The sequence below is a fragment of the Ictidomys tridecemlineatus genome, chromosome 13, assembly GCF_052094955.1.
Source record: "Ictidomys tridecemlineatus isolate mIctTri1 chromosome 13, mIctTri1.hap1, whole genome shotgun sequence".
Lineage (NCBI taxonomy): Eukaryota > Metazoa > Chordata > Mammalia > Rodentia > Sciuridae > Ictidomys > Ictidomys tridecemlineatus.
In genome coordinates this window covers 25,141,177-25,156,913 of record NC_135489.1, presented here as the reverse complement: position 1 = coordinate 25,156,913, position 15,737 = coordinate 25,141,177, and positions in this window count along the sequence as shown.

Below are 15,737 nucleotides of genomic sequence, written 5' to 3'. Positions count from 1 at the left end.
CTCTCAGGTTGGGGTGAGGAGCAGAGAGCTTGGCCCAGTACTCAATAGATATTAGCTCTTTTCTTCTTCTCCTCCTCCACCTCCTTCTGCTCCTCCTCCTCCTCCTCCTTCTCCTTCTCCTCCTCCTCCTCCTCCTCCTCCTCCTCCTCTTCCTCCTCCTCGTTTTCTTCTAATATGAGAAGTCAGTTGCTTCTTGGTTCAAACTGAGACAGTAAGCCACCTTGCAGGGTATTATATTTTTTTGTGCAAATATCTAAAGCAAGGAAGGCACCAATCACCCCAAGAGAAAGAAGATAATAACATCATCTGTGGCTGGATCAGTCTGCCTCCCAATGCTTCCTAGCATGCTCATTGATGGCTGGGGAGGGAGGCAGGTTTGCCTTGGGGTCCACAGAATCAAGAAGGAGGAAAACAAAGACGGGTTATCCACTCCTTCCTTGGGCCTAGGGAAGGGTGTGGTTGGAAACCTCTCCTGACCCAGCTGCCAGGATATAAAGGTTGTTCTGCAAAAACAATGGCCAACCACAGGGAAGTGTGAACAGAAAGAGCAACACCCAAGGAACTGAGCACGGGATTCGGAATCTGTGGCTCCTGATAGTGTGGTAACAGTTGGCCATGCTGTGAGCAGGGATGTCTCACTACCTTGGCCAAGTAGCCAGCCGTCAGTGCAGGAATAGTGACCAGAGCGCCCCAGGTGGTAACAAGAATACAGAGTGAGAACATTTGGCCACTCTCTCTGGCTGCCATTTACAATCCGCACAGAGCTCTCTGGAATAAGTCCTGGGCAATTCTGGGGGAAAGCCAAAGGTCTTTGGAGGGATATGCTAAAAGTTTCTGTTGTTTTGGGCAGTGATTTCTCCTTTAATTTTCTTGAAACATATAATCTCCTTACTTGTATGTACCCCAAGCTAGTCACACATGTTGTCGCTGTGGCCAAAAACCTGTCAAGAACAACTTAGAGGAGGAATAGTTTATTTTGGGGTGTATGGTTTTAGAGGTTCAGTCCATGGTCAGCTGGCTCCTTTACTTTGGGCACAAAGATGAGGCAGAACATCGCTGTGAAAAGATATGGAGGAAGAAAGCTGCTCAGTGCATGGCACCCCAGAAAGAGAGAGAGAGAGAGAGAGAGAGAGAGAGAGAGAGAGAGAGAGAGAGAGAGAGAGAGAGAGTCAGTCCTAGGATCCAGGAAGAAAAAATAAACCCCCATGACCTTCTTCCTCTAGCCATACCTGAGCCACTAACCATTAATACCCAGAAACCCATTCAAATTATTAATCCACCAAATGGATTAATTCACTGATTAGGTTATAGCTAATATGATCTAATCATTTCCCCTCTGCACATTCCCACATGACCACAGGAGCTTTCTGGGGGGTGAGCACTTTTCATATCCAAACATTAATGCTAATCCATATCTATGAAAACATATATATTGGTAAATACATGCAGAACAATCACAATCAAAGTCCTCAACAGTTCTGAATTAGCTACACAATTTCAAAACTTGTGTTTAGCTAAGGTTCCTAGCTTTAGTTAACAAGAATAACATCACAGCAAAAGCACTGACTGTGTACCTGTTATACGCTGGCTTCTGCAAGAGATGCTCATATGCCTTATCGCACTGAGTATTTGCAGAAAGTTCACTGGGTGGTACGTTTTATAGGTGAGAAGCCCGAGGGCCAGAGGGTGACTTGTAGAAGCCATGCAGCCGCAGCAGCAGAGTGGAGATTTGAAGTAGATCCAGCTGTCTCAAAAACTGCCTTTTAAGAGGAGTGTTTTCAGGTTGTGTGCTCACTGATATTCTTCACACCACCAGCTGCAGGTTTTAAGTATCTATTTGATGGCGATTATTAATATATTTCCATACCAATAGCGAAGGCATTAGAGATTGCTTATTCATACATGGATCGTGTGTTGATTTGTAGGTCCGCCGCCATCTCCTCACTGGAATAAAAACCTCTCCTAGTGCTTGACACAGAGCAGGAGCTTCATCAATATTAGTGTAGTGAAAAAAACGAATTTTTTCCTTGGTTTTAATAGTCCTCCCAAATGATGACCATTTCAGGCTTTCCAACCAGGAAAAGGAGTCCATTATCTGCTGCTGTGTAGGAGGCCTGTGAGTAGAGGCTGTTTTGAGAGTGAGGTCAAGGATGTGGGTCACTGGCCCTGCCAGAACTCTCTGACTTTGTCCCTGTCCTCCTCGGCACAGGGTCTGACCTCTCACTCTCCCGAGGCCATTCCTTCTCTGGAGTTTTGCTCCTGCAGGTCTCCCTCCCAGAATGCATTCTGTGCTTCACTTTGGGGCTACTCTCACTTCTACTTTTTCTCCAAGATGTATTATTCCCCTACAGCCTTGCCTGTCTGTGGACTCTTTCCCGTGGAGATGGTTCTGTCCCCTGTGGCCTCCCTGAGTGTCTAATGCAACTTCTCCTTGGGACTGAAGCAGCCCGGGGGAGGCAGGATTTTAAGGGGCCTCAGACACCAGCAGATGGTGTAGGGCAAACTTGTCCTTGGCCTGGGGGCTTCTGGGAGGCCCCTCAGGGAGCCTCTGGGGAAAAGATGAGGATGAAGAGGTCAGCCTGTCAGGGCCCGGGGTTCCCTGCCCCACTTAACAGTACCCTTCGATTTCATCTGTATTATGTAACTTCATTTAAAAAAGTAGATAATTCCTGGTCAAAAACCTGAAAAACAACTACTCCATTCCCATCTTCCCATCTTCCAGATCAGAAAACCTTAACTCTGGGTTATACCTTAAAATTCCTCCTTCCTTTCTTCCATGTAAGACTTTTGGCAAATAAGACCTCATTTCCCCCACCTACTTTGCAGTGAGCTGTTTGTAGCCAAGTTCCCACAAATAGAGAATGGACAATGTGGGAAACCTTTGCAATGCTCTCCACAAGGAAACAGCTTGCTCTCGCTGCTTCTGTCTCCCTGTGCTACATCACACGTGTTCAGTGACTCAGCCTTGAGTGTTCCTGTAAGGATAACCCCTGGGGAAAGGGTCCCTAATTTTTTTGTGTGTGTGCCAGGGATTCTCTGAGATGTCTGGCGTAATTCCAGGGTAATTTATTTTAAATGCATAAAATACATAGGACTATCAAGGAAACTGATTGCATTGAAATGTAGATATCAAAATAACCGAAACATGCAAATACACATATGTAGACCCAAATTTGTGACATGCAAAACTGAACTTCTTTATTCATACCAGGCAACAAAATCTACCAGCAGGACTAATAATGATTGGAACGTTGCAATACTAATGAACACTAAACGATGTTTTGAGATATCTAGCATCTCTAAAGTGATATGAAAATCGTCGTGATTTCTATGGGCGACAAAGTCCTCGATTCTGTTATAACTTCTAGTGATTTATTCCTTCATTGGTAATTGAGGGAGATGTTAAATTTCACACAGAAAGTTCTGAAAATACAGGTGTAATTTTTTTTCTTTCCAATTTCACGAATCCCTTGAATTCTATTTATGGACTCCGTGTTGAGAACCCCTGCCTGGGGGGACGGCAAAGCAAAAAGATGGGGAGAACCTGGATCCCTGAATGTCCTTATGGAACAGAGCTGCCCTACTGAAGCAGGCCACTCACCTCAGACTATTTTGGAAAAGAGAGAAGCAAATCTTACTTAAGCATTGTAATAGTGGACTTTGTTACAGCAACTTAGCTTATCTCCTATCCAAGCCTATATCCTAACCCTAAGAGAAAATGATTTGTTATGCATTCTGTTTTACACATTGATATAAATGGCTGTGGGTTAGTTCTCCTTAACCATCTCTTCCACTCTTATCTACAGACAATATCTAGATCAGGGTCAGGTAGAGAATAAGCGTTTAGTTAGTGGACAGAACTAACACTAATCTATATAACTGAGTAGAAACACTTCAAAACTCGAGGTCAGTGGACTGTGAGGTTTGGGGCAGTAAAGTCCTGAATATAAACCTTGCTTCTGACATCTACTGGCTGTATCACTTTGGGTAGCCACTCCAATTCTGAGAACCTCCCCTGTGTCATGAAAACAGGATAAAGATCTCATGGTGTCTGAAGTCCAGTGGAGTAGACTGGTGACACCTTGGATTCCACGGTGCGACTGTTTCGCCGTGGTCACATTGAAGCCCCCTGGTATGAGCTCCAGCCCTTCCACGATCGCTGTTTTGCCTGGAGTCACTGCATTCTGACTTGGAGGGCCCAGTTGGGGACAGCGGGGCTCTCACTTTCTCCTCCAGCCTGCTTTTATCACTTGGTGACACCACTAACTAGGTGCTTCTGAGAGCTCCCTGCGCACCAGGCCCTCTGGAAGGCCTCATTACTGGATCACTGGCGCCTGAGAAGATGATACCTTCAGTATTATTCCCATTTGGCAAAGAAACTGTCTAAGGCCATTTGAACCCAAGGCTAGTGATTTGTCGCCATGTGCACATATGTGTGGCAGGCACGTGGGGAGGGAAATACTGGTGGTGTGAGATCCCTGCGCAGAGAGGGGGCAGCCCATGGCGGTGCCCCCATGGGCCAGCTGTCCCACGACTTCACTCTATTAACATATGGTCCCCCCGAGGGCTGAGCTTTCTCTGTCCCAGCTCCAGTTTCCAGCCTCCTGGCCTTCTAGTGACATCGTCAGATTACCTGCTGACTTCTCTGCTTCTAGCTCACTTAACTCCCTCTGGCCCCGGCTCTGCCCTGGCCTGTGCCTTGTGGCCTGTGGCCTGGCCAGGGCCATGTGAATGGCAGGGGCATTCCAGTGGGAGTGAGATCACCTCCCACCACCCTGGGGAAGAGGCTCTAAGGGGAGGCTGGCCTGCGTCACTTGACGGCCTTGTTGGCAGATCATAAAAGCTGGAAATGCCTGATGAGGTCAGTGTGCTCAGACCCGGGAGCTGCACCCTGCGGCAGTTTCCCTGGGTGGATGACACCGCCTGCCACCGCCCTCTGGAAAGGCAGAGCCTGCAGACCCAGGCTGGGGCTCACTCTGGCCCCTGGAGGGAGAGGACAGAATCTCCCCCTTCATGCCGGGCAGCCCTGCTCCCCAAGCCTCTGCCCCAGCCCTAAGATCTGCCCTGCTGGGCCCCACCTCCAGCAGGGTGTGAAGGAGCAGGGAGAGGAAGCCACAGTCATTCATGTGGATGTGAGAAGCTGCATGCTGTGGCGGACAGGGAGAGACCTGGGTCTGGGACAGGCAGGGCTGTCTCTCTCTACTCTGGGTTCTCTGGGTCTCAGGTTCCTCCACGAATGAGCTGGTTGGCCCAGAACCAAGGACCTTCCTCTGCTGGGAGGTCAGGGCCCTCTGAGGTCAGAGGGAAGACTGAGAACAGGATTCCAGGGCTGAAGGTCAACGCCTTTCCTCAGATGTCACTGTGGGGTCCCTAGTGACATGGGGCTTTTCAAAGCCTGCTCCACCTAACAACCTCTGTTGCTTGAAGGCTGCCAGGCCAGGAAATGACACAGAAGCTCCTGGAGTGGTGCCCAAATGCCCATGCAGCCCCAACCCTGCACTCCCAGGGCCCAGCCCCTGGAAGGGGGGTGGGTAGCCCATCAAGCTTCTCAGAAGAGCTGGTGCCCACAGAACCACTTTGAAGGGCTTGGCTGGGTCTGGGCACCAGGAGGAATGGAGCAAAGAGGCAGCCCCATCCTCATGCCCCCTAATAGCCACATGTGCTAGAAGCAGGCAGGGGGTGACTCCGTCCAGTGCCTGAGGTTGGCGACATCAGAAGGGGGCTTGCTCTGCTCTCTATGGTTCTGGCTGCCACTGCACTCAGCCCACGTGGAGCTGTAAGAGAGAAAACTGAAATAACAGAGCAAATGAGGAGGTGTCAAAAGCCGGGCTCAGGGGTGCATACCAGGAGTCCCCACGACTGGGGAGACTGGGGCAAGAGTACGGCAGGTTAGTTACTCAGTGGGACCCTGTCTCAAAATAAAAAATAGAAAGGGCTGGGAATGTAGCTCAGTGCCAGAGCAGCTCTGTTTAGTCCTCAGTACCCTCCAAGCTCCCAAACAACAACAACAAAATTATCCTGCCAGTACTTCGAAGAATTCAAGAAAAAAGGGGATGATTTCTCTAGTCCTGGGGGCACCTACTAGGTGAAGCATGCATCTCCGGGCCAGTTCCACCAGGACCCTTACCCTCTCCCTTGTTGGCTGGGCCCTCTGATGATCCTTAAGTCCACATGGCACAATTGGTAAGTGTGGGTTACTCTGGAGTTTACCATCAACTCCTCTGGAGGCTTAAAAATTCCAACTCACATCAGAGGTCTTTGGGGTGTCTGGAGTGATTTCCATCATCTACTACATCCATGATTACCCCCACTTTTAGGTGAGGGAATTGAGGCTCAGGTCAGCTATGACATATAGGCCTGAATTTGCACCCAGGTATTCTGAAGCCCAGTTGAGTTCTTCATCACCTAGTCATCTGTTAGAATAAGTCATGATGCCCAAATATACACTGTAGGTCTCAAACAAGGGTAAGCAATCTAGTGACTGCTTCAAATCTTGCAGCCTGTTTTTTTTTTCCAATATATTTTTAGTTTTGGATGAACCCAATCCCTTTATTTATTTTACGTGGTGCTGAGGATCAAACCCAGTGCTTCACATGTGCTAGGCAAGCCCTTTACCACTGATCCACAACCCCAGCCCTTTGCCTGCCTGTTTTTGTAAATAAAGTTTTATTGGCACACAGCTACACCCACTCATTTTCAGATGGTCTTTGCTTTCTCAGAGGGCAGAGCTAAGTAGTTACAACAGAGACTGATGGCTTTCAAAGCCTACAATATTTCCCATCTGGCCCTTTACAGCAAACAGTTGTCTTCGGCTAGAATATAGAAATCAAGATGCATTTTGCCAAGAAAGCAGGTCAACCGAGAGAGGACTTCCTGACCCAAGAGGCTACAGCAGAAATGCACCTGTATTTAATCAAAAGTTAATGATACCCTGCAGATGGTTCATTCCGAGCTTTCAAGTTACAGCCTTAGTAGGGTCCATACTGAGACGTGGGTGGTGATTTTGAGGAAACAACCACCAGAGGAAGTTTGAGGCTAGAAGCTGGAGAGTAGGGAGGGGCAGGTTTGAGAGGAACTGCCCTGGGCTTAATGTGACAGTGGAGTCTCTTCTGCTTCCATGCATGTGGGAGGGAAACTGTCACAGGATGGAATTGTGTAGAGGGTCCCCCACAGGGTCTTGCTCACAGTGGGTGCACCATCAGCATCCTGGATGAAAATGCTGGCAACACGGTGCCCTGTAAAATGCAGGCAGCCGGGCAGGGTGAGTGAGAGGGGATCTGATGACCAGGAGCTGAGTGGAAAGGAGTTCATACCCCTGCAGCATGACTGCAGGGGCCTGGCCAAGAACTGTGTGTGTGTGTGTGTGTGTGTGTGTGTGTGTGTGTGTATTTTCCCTCTGGGCTGGATGAGTGTCCTGTTGGGGTTCACAAAGTCACCCTGCAGAGTGTCAGGTCTCTGGACTTTTCCTTCTTGAGGCTAAATTCTGGAGGCAGAAGAGGACCTGCTGTGTGGGGGCCATGGAGCAGAAATGAACCAGGAGCTGAGGCCACAGACTGTGTGGAAAGGCAGGCAGCACGTCTAGATTCCAGAGGCTCCATATCGGCTTCCCCTGCAGCATCCTGATCCCCAGTGGGGTCTTCGTGGATGCTCTGGTGTGGTCTCAGCCAGGCACAGTGTTCAGGGAGAGTTCCTGTGGCCAGCTCTGGGGCAGAGCTCTGAGCAGCCATGGCAGCTCCGTGGGCCTGACCTCACCAGGGTCTGCTCCCCTGCCAAGGTGGGTGATTCTGGGTTGTTTTATTGGGAAAGAGGCATTTCCTCCTTCTAACCCCAAGGGAGGTGATGCTGAGCAGTGGCAGGATCAAGGGACATGGTGACATGGGTATGAGGGGTGGTAGGGATCCTGGACTGAGGGAAGAGAAGTTTGCTCTGGAGACGTGAAGGTGGGGGTGCGGCCAGTGAGTGACCATAGGACGGCACCTCCTGCTCCATAGAAGGGTACTCCCTTCCTCCCCTCCAATCCAGAGGGGAGAAGCATCTCTGCAGCTCCGAGTGGAGCTTCTCGGGTGGGTAACCGTCTCCAAAGGGGACCTTTTCCCCACCCTGCTGGCCCCGCTCCCAGTAATCTCCAGCGGCACTTCTAGAAGCACAGATGCTTTCATTTGAAGCCTAGGTCCTCCCGGCCCCGCCCAGCCACCAAGCCGGCTTTGTTTCCGCGGGTGCACTGCGCGCGGCGGCCACGCGGGGGCGCCAGGGACCGGGGCGGGGCGCGCGCCTCCGCCCCTCCCTCCCGCTTCAGCTCCGCGGCCTCCTCCGCTTCCCCAGCTCCGCGCGGACGCAGAGTCGCCTCCAGGGACCCTGCAGCCAGCGATCAGCCCTCCCGCCTCGGCCGCCTGCTGTCGCGGTCTACCCTGCGCACTCACGGCGTGGCCGCGCTGTGGTCGCGGTGGCCGGCGCTGTGGTTCATCTTCACCGGGGGGCGATTTCTCGCCACCTCCTGGGATCCCGAGCGCTTGAGAAGAAATACTCACTTTACTCTCATTGATCATTTATGAGTGCACACGCTCGGCCCTCCATAGGCGTCTGTTCCGTGACTGACTATATCCACCATCTTACCTTTTTCTGATAAATAAACTTTTTTTTCCCCCCAGCAGTTCTAGGTTCACAGTAAAACTGGAGAGTTCCTCTACGCCCCCACCCCACCCCCAATCAACATCCAACCAGAGTGGCACAGTTGTCAGGATCCACAAACACGCCCTGACACAGCATTATCACCCCATGTCCCTGGTTTAATTGGCTGGTGTTGTGCATTCGATGGGATTTGACAAAGGTACGATGTGGTGTGTCCAATATCGTAGTATTGTCCTGTTCACTGTCCTAAATCCTTTGTGCTCAGCCTATTCACCCCCCTCTTTTCCCTAACCTCTGGAAACCACTGGTCCTTTTGCTCTCTCCCGTTTTTTGCAGAATTAGACCCGATTTTCACAACCATCGAAGAAATAACAATTCTTCCTGAAATTCCTTTGAAGAAACTAAGGCTCAGATCCAGTTACCAGGACCCAGTCAGGGCCCAGTCACCCAAACAGGCCCTCTGCTTGCAGCCCTGCCCTGGGGGAACTCCTGAACAATGAAGCCAGTAGTGATGTGGCAGCATCTAGGAAAACCAGACACCCTAGTATTACCACACCCTGGCACAAGCAGGCTCCCTCCCCAGGTCACCCTATTCAGGAGGTGCTACCATCCAACCTGGGTGCTTCTGCAGGCAGGAGGTGAAGGAGTTGTGACAGGTGTAGACAGCAAAGCAGTGCTTTGGGGAGGAGCCCTTGTGTGCTGCTGACAGGATTGTCCTGGCTTTAGTAGGTCACACACAAGTTCAAGTTCAAAGGGAGGCTGTTGGCCCTGCTCTCTATCTTGGATCTCACTGTGAGGGACTTCTAGAGCATGGGGGGACACACAGCTTGCAGCCTAAGTTATCCCTACCCCAGAGCCCGATGTCCTTAGGCCACTCCTTGGGCCTAGGAGCAGCCTTCTGGTAGGACCAGACATCTGTGAGAAGAGGGGCCTGCAAAGGCCCGAGAAGTGAGTTTTGAGCCCTTTCAGGGTCCCAGGTACTCAGAGCATGATCTAGAAGGGAGGACATGAGCGGCAGGTGGGCATGTCCTTTGACCAGATTTAGCCAATTAAAACACAGGTCACCGGAGTTGATTTTGAATTTCACATAAATAATCAGTGACTTTTTAGTATGAGCAAGTATTAAGGGCATGCTTATACCCTTCCAATAATTTGTTTATCAGAAGTTCAAATTTAATTGAGTGTCCCATGTCTTAACTGCCAACCTTACCCAATGGGTCAGGAGGAAAAAGTGTGGGACTTGGAACAGGGGTTTTAGTCACCAGAGTCAAAGCTGTCCTGGTTGCAGGTTTTAGTATCCTGCAATTGCAGCAAGTTTCCGGGGTCTAGGGGGACGGGACAGTGTGGTCTGACAACAGATTCTACCCTCAAAGAGTGGAATGCCTATGTGTTGGGTGGAGGATGGGGAGGGGCAGATGGGGAGGGGAAGTGGGATGGAGAAAGAGAGAGCGAGCTTGCAACAGCTGCTCCATCAGGGTCCCTCCAGGAAGCTGGAGAAGGTCAGGGGAGAAGAAGGGAAGTTCCAGGAACATATACAACACACAGGAGGGGACACTGATGAATCCTGGACTGATTTCACTGTGGTCGTGGGGCCTGCTTTTGGGGCTGGAGGCTCCCTGTGGCCTCACTGTAGTTAGCAGCCCAGGTCAGTTGTAAGGGAAAGCAGGCGGGGCTTGGTGGAGCCTGGACCACCAACCTAGTGACCAGCACAGAGAGTGGTCTCGCTGCTGGTTTGGTGTCTAGCCCATTGACCTGGGCCTGAAAGTTCTCTTAAAATACTCCCTACAGGGCCTGGACCATGTCCTCTATTTCTTGAAACCCCCATTTCCTCACCTGAAGAATGGAGATAATTTTGGAGGTGCATTTTAAGATTCAAATGAAATCACATATAAAAGCAACTTGCAAATTGGAAAGTGCTTTATCAATATAAAATGGCCTTGTTGGTTAATCCATTGTATAGGGAGCCCCTGAGAGGGACTGGCATGATACCCAAGGAGCTTGGCTCTAGTGAGAAAGATAGGCGGGTGACCAGGCAACATAGGTGGATCTGGGGATTTGAGGAGGTCTTCAAATTAACTTCTACTATTTTCATACAAGATTTCTAGCAAAAACAACAAGGTTTGCACAAAGACAAGATCTGACCCACCACCCAAAGAAAAAAACAGACATTAGAAATAAGCACAGTAACTCGGTCAGCATGAGCTAGTCTCAAGTGCATGCTTAATACCCTTCAAATTCTCCACCTTATTATTTAATTCAACGAACATGTCAATCATGGTTACTTTAAAGTCTGTTGCTAGTAATTTGCAAGTGGAGCTGGAGTCCTCAAGTGGATGGAGCGGGTAAGGAAGAGGATCCAGTGAGGTGGACAGAAGGGGAAACTGAGGCCTGACAGAGCCTGGGTGGCAGCTGCAGGCTCTAAAGGTCGTTATTCCATGCCCTTGCCAACACTTGGCATAGTCAGCTTTAAAACATTCAGCCATTCTTGTGTTTGTGTAGTGGAATCCACTGTGGTTTTATTTTAGTTACTCAGATGATTAAGAGGGTTGAGCATTTTGCTTTATGTTTTATTGGCCATTTTGAGATTTGTTTTTTAGATGCTTATTCAAAGTTCTTGTTGGTTTCTTGTCGTTACGTTCTGGACATAAGCTCTTTGTTTCCTGTAGGTGCACCAAACATCCTCTGCCCCATGGCTTCTCTTTCCACTCTCTAATGATGTCTTTGGATGAACAGCAGTTCCTCTTTGTAATACAGTCCAATTATTCTTTTCTTTTTCTTTATGGTTGATGCACTTAATGGAATGTTTTTAAAAAATCTTTCTCTTCTTCTATCTTACAGGAACTTTAGTGGGTTGCCTTTTACATTGAGATCCACACCTCACCTGGGATTGATTTTTATGTAATGGCATGAGATAGGGTCAAGTTTCATACATTTTTCATTTAAATATTCAATTCCCCTAACTTCATATACTGAGAAGTCTGTGTTTTCCCCATTCCTCGGCAGTGTACCTTTATCAATCAACTCTTCCATTTCTAATCAACTGTTAATCAACTGTACCTATTTATCTATTTCCATTTCATTGGTCTATTTGTCTTTGCACCAGCAGCACAATGACTTAGTCCATAAAGCTTGGCAAATCTTGATTCTGCTAGAGCAAATCCTCAGAGCGTGCATGCTGTACTTATCACACTTCAGTGCAATTCTTTGCTTATTGGTGTGGAAGACAGCAGTCAGCATTTACATGCCAAGATATAAACATTCAAAAATCTTAACTTTAAAAATATTCCATGCCAGGTGCGGTGGCACACTCCTGTAATCCCAGCAGCTCAGGAGGCTGAGGCAGGAGGATTGAGAGTCCAAAGCCAGCCTCAGCAAAAGTGAGACACTAAGCAACTCACTGAGACCTTCTCTCTAAATAAAATACAGAAAAGGACTGGGGATATGGCTCAGTGGTTAAGTGCCCCTGAGTTCAATCCCTGGTACCAAACCCTAAAAATATTTCATAACTTCCTTATTTTCAAGTCCTCCATTCCTAGTAAATGTATTGCTATTTTTGCATTTTTTGTTATTCTATTATCTCCAATAGCAGCTTGTTAGTTCTGAATTATTTTTATGATGTTTATTGGTTTTCTTAGAGATAAAAACATGCTCCAAATCTAATATAAATTGGTACTTTTACTATCTCCCAGTAATGTGAGATCTTAGGACACTTGTTCCATGTATTCTGTTTATTTACTTGCATATTATAATTTATATTTATATTTTAAATCCAATTAGAAATTGTTTTAAATAGCCAATGTTAATTTGAATTTATGTACATAGATAACCTTATTATTTATGGTTCTCCTTATTTTTCCCATAGTAACCTTTTTAGTATTTACTTAATGAGGTTCTAGTGGTGATACATTCACTCTGGTTTAGGTGTCTGAACATGAATTTAATCTCCTGTTCATTTTTGGAAGATATTTATTGAGTATAGAATTCTAAGTTGGTTGTCATGTTCTTAGAGCATTATGAAGATTCTAGTCTGTTGACTTCTGGCTGCTTTATTTCTGTTGAGAAGTCAATTCTGTATCATGGTTGCTTCTTTTAATACATGTCTTTTTTCTCTGGAGGTTTAAAAGATTGGGTCTGTTTTTGGTTTTCAGCAGTTTTGCTCTTATATACCTAGGAATGTGTATGTGTTTACATTTATTCTTTTTGGGGTACCCATAACTTTTGAACTTTTCAATGATTGCTCTTAAAATATACTTCCAACCTACTCCTTTTTCCTCTCCTGTTGGGCATCAGGTACATAGATGCTGGATCTTTTCATCACATGCTTTATCTCTTATGCACTTTTCTTTTTCTATCCTTTGATTCTATTCTTTAGTTGGTCATTTCTTCGATCTCCCAGTTTACAAATCCTCTTTTCAACTGAATGTAACCTGTTGTTAAACCCATCCATGGAATTCTTAATTTCGTGCATTGTAGTTTTCCTTTCATATTTAACATTTGGTTCTTTTGAAAATTCTTTCCACTTTCTGCCCAGATTCTCCACCTGATTATTTAATTCCATGAACATATCAATTATGGTTACTTTAAAGTCTGTTGCTAGTAATTTCCAAATGTGGATATTTTATGAATTTCCTTTTCTTTTTTCATTTTATTACTTAAAAAACAAACTGTTGTGTCCACCGCACGAGCAGCACGCTGGTTTCATACAAGAGGTTCGTAGCATGGAAGTTAACTAGTGAGATCAAAATAAACACACAAGACTCAATTACCTTTTTCTTTGACCAGGTCGAGACCTCTCCTCAGACCACCCGGTGGGGCAGCAAGGCTTACTCAGGACTAGCAGGAGAGAGAGAGAGAGCACATCAGGGAGTGGCCTTTTGTTGGGGAACAAGAAATTCAGGGGAAAATTCCATCCAATGAAGGTCAAGGGGGGCAGCATTCCAAGGTCAGGGTCAGTGATTGGTCTCAGGGTCAATGGTCAGTCACACCCCCACATGGACAGGCTATCGCACCTGAAGAGGGTGGGGATAAGCTCCTACACAGTTTGGCCAGAACGCCTCACACCCAATCAGGGAGGTGCCCAATCACGTGCGAGAATGGCTTCCCACAGTTGTGTATACTTGAGATTCACAATATGATGTTTTTTTGTTTTTGTTTTTGTTTTTTTTTTCAGAGTAGAAATTAGAAGTTTATTAAAGGACAGCAGAAAAGACTTCTCCCGGAGGAAGAAGGGGACCCAAGAGGTGGAATCCCCACAATGTGATGTTATTGGTGTATATAGATAGTGAAATGGTTACTATAGTGAAGCAATGTATGTCTGTCATCTGACTGAGTTACTGTGTTTATTTCTAATGTCTGTTTTTTCTTTTCGTGGTGGGTCAGATCTTGTCTTTGTGCAAACCTTATTGTTTTTGCTGGAAATCTTTTTTTTTTTTAAAAAAAATATTTATTTATTTATTTTTAGTTATCCGTGGGCACAACATCTTTGTTTGTATGTGGTGCTGAGGATCGAACCCGGGCCGCACGCATGCCAGGTGAGAGCGCTACCGCTTGAGCCACATCCCCAGCCCTTTGCTGGAAATCTTGTATGAAAAATAGTAGAAGTCAATTTGAAGTCCTGAACGATGTTATCTTCTTTCAGAGAGGGTTTGTTTTCACTTTCTGCAGGTCTGAATGACTGTAATTCATTCAGGTTCCGTAGACATTGTGAACACTTGTCTGTTTTCTTTTAATACTGCTAGGATATAGCCCTTTTGTATTTCAACCAAAAGTCTGGGATTCTTACCAACATTCCTTCTCTCAAGTGGTCTCTAAACTCCAACTGTATGTCTCAAGTCTTTTGGGAGAGAAACTCTGTTCAGTTTCTCAGTCTTTTGGTAATTTTTTAGGGGTGTTTGGTCCCAAATTTCTGGTTCACATTTTTTGGTTTATTTTTTAGTTATACTCTACAAATTCTTCCTTCCTCAATTGCTTTCTAATGCCTTCAATAGATTTTTTTTAAATATATATTTTTTAAATTTTCTAAATGATTTTAATGGAAAGATTGGTCCCAAATATCCTAGTCAGCCACAGGGGCAAGTAGAATCTTCCATCCCATTGTATTTTAGTAATACAAAATGGGTCAAAGCCTGGGGACATACAAAGGCAGACTTTCCATGAAGAATTCTTAGATATCATTGATTCTAAAAAAAAAAAAAATGGGCTCAGTTGTGAATCTTGCTTTTCCTAGCCGTTGAGGTGTATATGTCCAGTCAGTAAGTTGATTGGTCACTTTTGTGTCCCTTCATTTGGTAATGACTGAGGTATTTTGCTATTCCTTATCTCTGACCCTTGCACCTGCCACCTCAACCACATTTTTTTTTTCTCAATCTTTCCCTTCTAGTCCTACTCTCAGGTGGCCCAGTGGCCTGAAGGGCCACCGACCTGCACCTGGGGATGCAGCATCTCCCACTTTCCAGCTACTGTGAGGTCCAGTCTGAGAGCATCATGGAGAACCCCAGAAGTCTTGGGATTGATTTAAATATACCTGTCATGGTGGATGCTTTCTGGTAACTAAAGTGACAAAGTTTTGTATAAAGTAATACGTATGGCCTGTGAGCACATTTTTTTTTTTATTGCTAAGACTTCTATTCATGGAACTGCTGGAGGAGTGGTCCTCAGAGGAGATAGTGGGTCACTTTCTAGGTCACATGTTCCATAAATTGGGTGCAGCATTGACTCTGGTCATGGGCATTAGTTTATCTTCAGGAAAAACTTGGAACCAGACAGCATTCCTGAGGCCCCTCAAGGATTCCCTTCAAAGGCTCTTTTTATGGCGCCTACTCTCCCCCCCTTCTCCCCTCTCCCACCACTCCACAGTAGGAAGCTGAGGTGGCCCAGAGACTGAGGCTGGTGATCCCAGAGAAAACTGAGCATCTCGTGTCTGGACATTCCTGGTCAGATCCTGCTCTGTTAGGGACACTGACCAGGATGTCTACAGGCAAAGCCATGTGTCTTACGTTGGGAATAAAGTGAAAAATCGATTGTGAACAGAAAGCGAGCCCACAGACTTGCTCTTGGCCTGCAACTAAGGAAAAATGTGAAAAAGAAAGCTTTTTACGCGTGCAACCCCA